Below are 6,929 nucleotides of genomic sequence, written 5' to 3'. Positions count from 1 at the left end.
TGCATTCGGCAGTTCTAAGTCTGCTATTTAGTAGAATTTCTACAAGTCACTTCTGAAAACAGCTGAAAATTCTCTAATGAACAATAAGCCTTATTGCAGATTTCAGGAGGGGGCGCTGTCCCGTCAACCCCCTCCCCGCCCCTTGTGGAAGCCTGCGCTCACAACCCACTGTGTGGGGAAGCGAAATGTCGTAACTAATAGGACTCAGGAATCTCATCAAAGGTCATCGCTCACAACGGCACATAAAGCTTCACATCTCAAATGGACGAAATGGACGAAGCATCGCTGAATCTGGATTTAAATGCTGTAGTTAGAGAGAAGACAGGAGTGGTAAGATGGTGGGTTAAAAAAAAAAAAAAAAAAAAAAAAAAAAAAAACATTTGAACCAGAAATGGCTATTTATTTATTTAAAAATGGTACTGCAGATATGTGTGTATTTCTTTAGCATGTCTTCAGTAAGACTGAGAAACTTCAATAAATGAAAACAAATGAACAGCACACTTTTAGAATTAGAAACTGAACAATTTAGCTGAAGCTAGTAAACTTTCAAGCTTCATTTCACTCCGGTGGTTGTGTCTATCAAGACAGTATTAACTAAAAACAAAGAGGAAAACATTTCCATTAGCAGAAGTTACTCAGCAATATACTACAATAAGTACACGTATAGTTATCAACTCATAGCAGGTAATGAACGACAGTTAAAGAACACTATAAGACAAATGAGCAACCATGACAGATGTGCAGAAAAATTTAAGAAACAACGATCAACTAGTTTCAATTAATGGTAATATAGTTAACATTTCGCGCCCGCAAGCTAGCCCAAATAATACTTCTAAATCATAAATCAGGCTCCAACCCAGTAAAAAAGAACATCTGTAAAACAAACAAAAAAAACAGAAATCCTCGGCAGTGTACACAGCTTGCCTTTTTTTAAAATCTATACAAAGGCGTAGAAATATAATTCGAAGCAAAGTGCCCAGACGGCTTCAATTAAGACAGGAGAACTGAACTTGCTTTTTTGCTGAGTACACACTACAGATACAACTCATAATATCCACGAATTATGAGCAGAACACAAAGGCAACAGGCAGAAATAATCGCGAAACAGATCAAAATCGACGAAATAACGGTAGGCTCCTGTTACCAACACTGGGGTTAACTGAAACATTGAATACACTCCTGGAAATGGAAAAAAGAACACATTGACACCGGTGTGTCAGACCCACCATACTTGCTCCGGACACTGCGAGAGGGCTGTACAAGCAACGATCACACGCACGGCACAGCGGACACACCAGGAACCGCGGTGTTGGCCGTCGAATGGCGCTAGCTGCGCAGCATTTGTGCACCGCCGCCGTCAGTGTCAGCCAGTTTGCCGTGGCATACGGAGCTCCATCGCAGTCTTTAACACTGGTAGCATGCCGCGACAGCGTGGACGTGAACCGTATGTGCAGTTGACGGACTTTGAGCGAGGGCGTATAGTGGGCATGCGGGAGGCCGGGTAGACGTACCGCCGAATTGCTCAACACGTGGGGCGTGAGGTCTCCACAGTAGATCGATGTTGTCGCCAGTGGTCGGCGGAAGGTGCACGTGCCCGTCGATCTGAGACCGGACCGCAGCGACGCACGGATGCACGCCAAGACCGTAGGATCCTACGCAGTGCCGTAGGGGACCGCACCGCCACTTCCCAGCAAATTAGGGACACTGTTGCTCCTGGGGTATCGGCGAAAACCATTCGCAACCGTCTCCATGAAGCTGGGCTGCGGTCCCGCACACCGTTAGGCCGTCTTCCGCTCACGCCCCAACATCGTGCAGCCCGCCTCCAGTGGTGTCGCGACAGGCGTGAATGGAGGGACGAATGGAGACGTGTCGTCTTCAGCGATGAGAGTCGCTTCTGCCTTGGTGCCAATGATGGTCGTATGCCTGTTTGGCGCCGTGCAGGTGAGCGCCACAATCAGGACTGCATACGACCGAGGCACACAGGGCCAACACCCGGCATCGTGGTGTGGGGAGCGATCTCCTGCACTGGCCGTACACCACTGGTGATCGTCGAGGGGACACTGAATAGTGCACGGTACATCCAAACCGTCATCGAACCCATCGTTCTACCATTCCTAGACTGCCAAGGGAACTTGCTGTTCCAACAGGACAATGCACGTCCGCATGTATCCCGTGCCACCCAACGTGCTCTAGAAGGTGTAAGTCAACTACCTTGGCCAGCAAGATCTCCGGATCTGTCCCCCATTGGGCATGTTTGGGACTGAATGAAGCGTCGTCTCACGCGGTCTGCATGTCCAGCACGAACGCTGGTCCAACTGAGGCGCCAGGTGGAAATGGCATGGCAAGCCGTTCCACAGGACTACATCCAGCATCTCTACGATCGTCTCCATGGGAGAATAGCAGCCTGCATTGCTGCGAAAGGTGGATATACACTGTACTAGTGCCGACATTGTGCATGCTCTGTTGCCTGTGTCTATGTGCCTGTGGTTCTGTCAGTGTGATCATGTGATGTATCTGACCCCAGGAATGTGTCAATAAAGTTTCCCCTTCCTGGGACAATGAATTCACGGTGTTCTTATTTCAATTTCCAGGAGTGTATATTCTAAAAAAAAAACGCACCAAGAAGGAAATCGGTAGATGTGCGTACATGTACAGACAAACAAAGGAGTAAATAAGAACTCCGTCTTCTGGCCACAAGTGACCCATCGGGACCATCCGACCGCCGTGTCATCCTCAGTTAAGGATGCGGATACGAGTGTGTAGTCAGCACACCGCTCTCCCGGTCGTTACGATAGCTTTCTTTTTTTCCGGAACCGCTACTATTCTATCTAGTAGCTCCTCAATCGGCATCACAAGTCTGAGTGCACCCCGAAAAATAGCAACAGCGCATGGTTCAAATTGTTCAAATGGCTCTGAGCACTATGGGACTCAACTGCTGTGGTCATCAGTCCCCTAGAACTTAGAACTACTTAAACCTAACTAACCTAAGGACATCACACACATCCATGCCCGAGGCAGGATTCGAACCTGCGACCGTAGCAGTTGCACGGTTCCGGACTGCGCGCCTAGAACCGCGAGACCTCCGCGGCCGGCAACAGCGCATGGTGGTCCAGATGGTCACCCATCAAAGTGCTGGCCACGCCCGACAGCGCTTAACTTCGGTGATCTGACGGGAACCGCTGTATCCACTGCGGCAAGGCCGTTGCCAAACAAATGATTACAGTTTCTGAAAAATTGGGTGATTTACTCAAGACAAGTCAATAACGCATTGGTCCACCTCTTGCCCTAATGCAAGCAGTTATTAGGCTTGGCATTGATCGGCAGAGTTGTTGGATGTCCTTTTGAGAGACGTCGTGTCATATTCTGTCCAACTGGCGCGTTAGATTGTCACAATTCCGAGCTGGTTGGAGGGCTCCAAACGTTATCAGTTTGCGTTGCAGTCATGAACTGTGCGGCTGGTCCCAGCGAAGGTTCAAGTCCTCCCTCGGGCATGCGTGTGTGTGTTTCTCCTTAGGATATTTTAGGTTAAGTAGTGTGTAAGCTTAGGGATTGATGACCTTAGCAGTTAAGTCCCATAAGATTTCACATACATTTTTACATTTTGTTATCAGTTTGGAAGAGATCCGGCGACCTTGCTGGCCGAGGCAGAGTCCGGCAGGCACGAAGACAAGCAATAGAAACGCTCTCCGTGTACTATAATGGTGCCTCTGAAGACCACCACAGGAATCCTGCTATGAAATGAAATGGCGCCCCAGACATCAGGTTGTCGGGCCGTCTGGCGGGCTACAGTCTCGTTTGTATCCCACCGCGTCCCAGAGCATCTCCAGAATGTCTCCGCTGGTCATCTGGAATCGGTTCGAAGCGAGATTCATCACTGAAGACTATTCTACTACAGTCAATGAGATTCCAGGCGGAAGACGTGTCTGGAAATGCCCTGGACTATGGTGGGATAACAACCTCACTGTGCCCGCCATACTGTCCAAGAAACAGGAGTTAGGGTCTCAGATGCCACTCCTTTTCATAGCAGAACCCTTTTGGCTGTCATCCGCGGCACTGTTGCAGCTTTGCTGTACATCGACGATATTCTACGCCCAAAGTTGTTGCCCTTCATGGCAGGCCATTATGGGCCTACATTTCAGCAAGACAATGCTCGCCTACACACGGTGGCAGCTCCTACTGCTTGTCTTCGTGCTTGCCAAACCGGACATTGGCCAGCAAGATCGCCGGATCTCTTTCCAATGGAGAACGTTTGAGAATTATGGGCAGAGCCCTCCGTCTAGCTCGAGATTTTGACGCTCTAACGCGCTAGTTGGACAGAATGTGGCACGCTCTCTCTTAGAAGAACATCCAACAACTCTATCAACGAATGTCTAGCTGAATAACTGTTTGCATAAGGGCCAGAGATGACGAACGCGTTATTGACCTGCTCAGTTTCTGAAGCTCTTTCTCTTGAATAAACCAACCAGTTTTTCTCAAATTGTTTTTGTATAGTACATCACAGCTACCGATATCCGTCCCATTCGGATAATTCCTTCGTGGTTTGTAGTAATTTTTTTAAATCTTAGAGCACGGCGGATAACTCTAACTACCTTCACGTACATTCCACACATTAAAATGCTTACCAATCAAGTCCATATGCCGCTGCCTGCAATTTCCGTAGTTAGCTAACAGCAGAGGCAATAGCAAGGCCGCATCTCCATCTGATTCGTCGATCATGTTTCTCAAACGTAAACTGTGAGATTGGCAATGCAGACCTTCGCTTAAAGTCCTGTTCAAGTCCGTCGGTTGCTTGCACCGTCCATGTCCCCATAATCACCAGTCGCTGCCGTTGGATGGCCATCCTCCTATTACCGGTCGGCAACAAATGAGGCCGATCCGATCCGAGGCAGACAGCACGCATGCCACCTGGTGGGAGGCTAAGCAGGCTGTTGTTAGCTACAGACTAAAGACGGGAATCGGGAATCTCAAAAACGTCGGTGTTGAGAATGCTACATCAACATCGATTGCACCCGTACCATATTTCTATGCACCAGGAATTGCATGGCGACGACTTTGACGTCGTGTGCAGTTCTGCCACTGGGCACAAGAGAAATTACGGGACGGTGACAGATTTTTTGCACGCGTTCTATTTAGCGACGAAGCGTCATTCACCAACAGCGGTAACGCAAACCGGCATAATATGCACTATTGGGCAACGGAAAATCCACAATGGCTGCGACAAGGGGAACATCAGCGACCTTGGCGGGTCAATGTATCGTGTGGCATTATGGGAGGAAGGATAATTGGCCCCCATTTTATCGACGGCAATCTAAATGGTGCAATGTATGCTGATTTCCTGCGTAATGTTCTACCGATATTACTACAGGATGTTTCACCGCATGACAGAATGGCGATGTACTTCCAACATGATGGATGTCCGGCACATAGCTCGCGTGCGGTTGAAGCGGTATTGAATAGCATATTTCATGACAGGTGGATTGGCCGTCGAAGCACCATACCATGGCCCGCACGTTCACCGGATCTGACATCCCCGGATTTCTTTCAGTGGGGAAGGTTGAAGGATATTTGCTACCGTGATCCACCGACAACGCCTGACAACATGCGTCAGCGCATTGTCAATGCATGTGCGAACATTACGGAAGGCGAACTACTCACTGTTGAGAGGAATGTCGATACATGTATCGCCAAATGCATTGAGGTTGACGGAAATCATTTTGAGCAGTTATTGCATTAATGTGGTACTTACAGGTAATCACACTGTAACAGCATGCGTTCTCAGAAAAGATAAGTTCACAAAGGTACATGTATCACAGTGGAACAACCGAAATAAAATGTTCAAATGTACTTACGTTCTGTATTTTAATTTAAAAACCTACCTATTACCAACTGTTCGTCTAAAGTTGTGAGCCGTATGTTTGTGACTATTACAGCGCCATCTATCACAAAGCGAAAAGAGTGGTCCAACTAAAACATTCATATTTCTTTACGTGCTACACGAATATGTAATAAAAAATGGGGGTTGCTATTTTAAAAAAACGCAGTTGATATCCGTTTGACCTATGGCAGCGCCATCTAGCGGGCCAACCATAGCGTCATCTGGTTTCCCCTTTCAAGCTAGACAAGTTTCGTTCTTTGTAGTATTTTCTTTTGACGCTTATTTCGTGAGATATTTGGCCCAGTCACGATCAATGGACCACCCTGTATATTGATGTATAGTGGAGGGGAAACATATATTGATGTATAGTGAATGGAGGTACGGGTCATCACGGTATTGGCTTTCTTATACATAGCTAAAAGAAGATAAAAATAATTAGTTTCAAAGCAATCAGATACAAGTTGTGTCCTTTGAGAGCTGGGACACGGGGTTTCAATATCACGATGATGTTTGCCTACGCTCCTACGGAGGAATCAGATGAAGATGACAAGGATGCAGTTTACTTCGAAATGGAGAAGGAAATCAGCAAAGTCAGAGGCATTACCAAAAAACTATCCTTGGGGATCTGAATGCAAAAATAGAGAAAGAAGTGTACGGAAACATAAGAGGAAGGGATTGTCTACGTGGAGTCTGACTAAGTCTGATGCACTTTGCCAGTGGCAAGTAAGTAATAAAAAGCTCATGGCGTCCAAGGAAAGATAATAGGAAGTGCATGTGGGCATCGCCAGAGGGAGTTACGAGAAACCAGACAGACCATGCTACATATGATTATAGATAAACGGCACACATCAGTAATTATGGAAGTTAGCGGCTGTAGAGGGTTAGATGGAGAGACAGATCATTAGTTAGTGAGGATTAGATATAGGCAGAAGACAGGTATAGTAAGAATCAAAAAGAGTAGGAGAAAAGTGAAACACAATATAGAAAGACTCCAAATTAAAGAAAAGCAGGAAGAATGCAAGAAGAAATTAGAAGAGATTATCAAGACAAGAAA

General features: G+C 46.9%; 1 pseudogene; it reads right to left on the bottom strand.

Annotated features, from left to right (window-relative positions):
* Nucleotides 1–3,089: 3,089 nt before the first annotated feature.
* On the bottom strand, nt 3,090–3,207 carry LOC126482588 (5S ribosomal RNA; annotated as a pseudogene).
* Between the last annotated feature and the right edge of the window lie 3,722 nt (nt 3,208–6,929).

Source organism: Schistocerca serialis, chromosome 5 (genome assembly GCF_023864345.2).
Source record: "Schistocerca serialis cubense isolate TAMUIC-IGC-003099 chromosome 5, iqSchSeri2.2, whole genome shotgun sequence".
Taxonomy (NCBI): Eukaryota; Metazoa; Arthropoda; class Insecta; order Orthoptera; family Acrididae; genus Schistocerca; species Schistocerca serialis.
The sequence above is the reverse complement of the archived record's forward strand: the minus strand, read 5'-3'. Positions and strand labels throughout refer to the sequence as shown.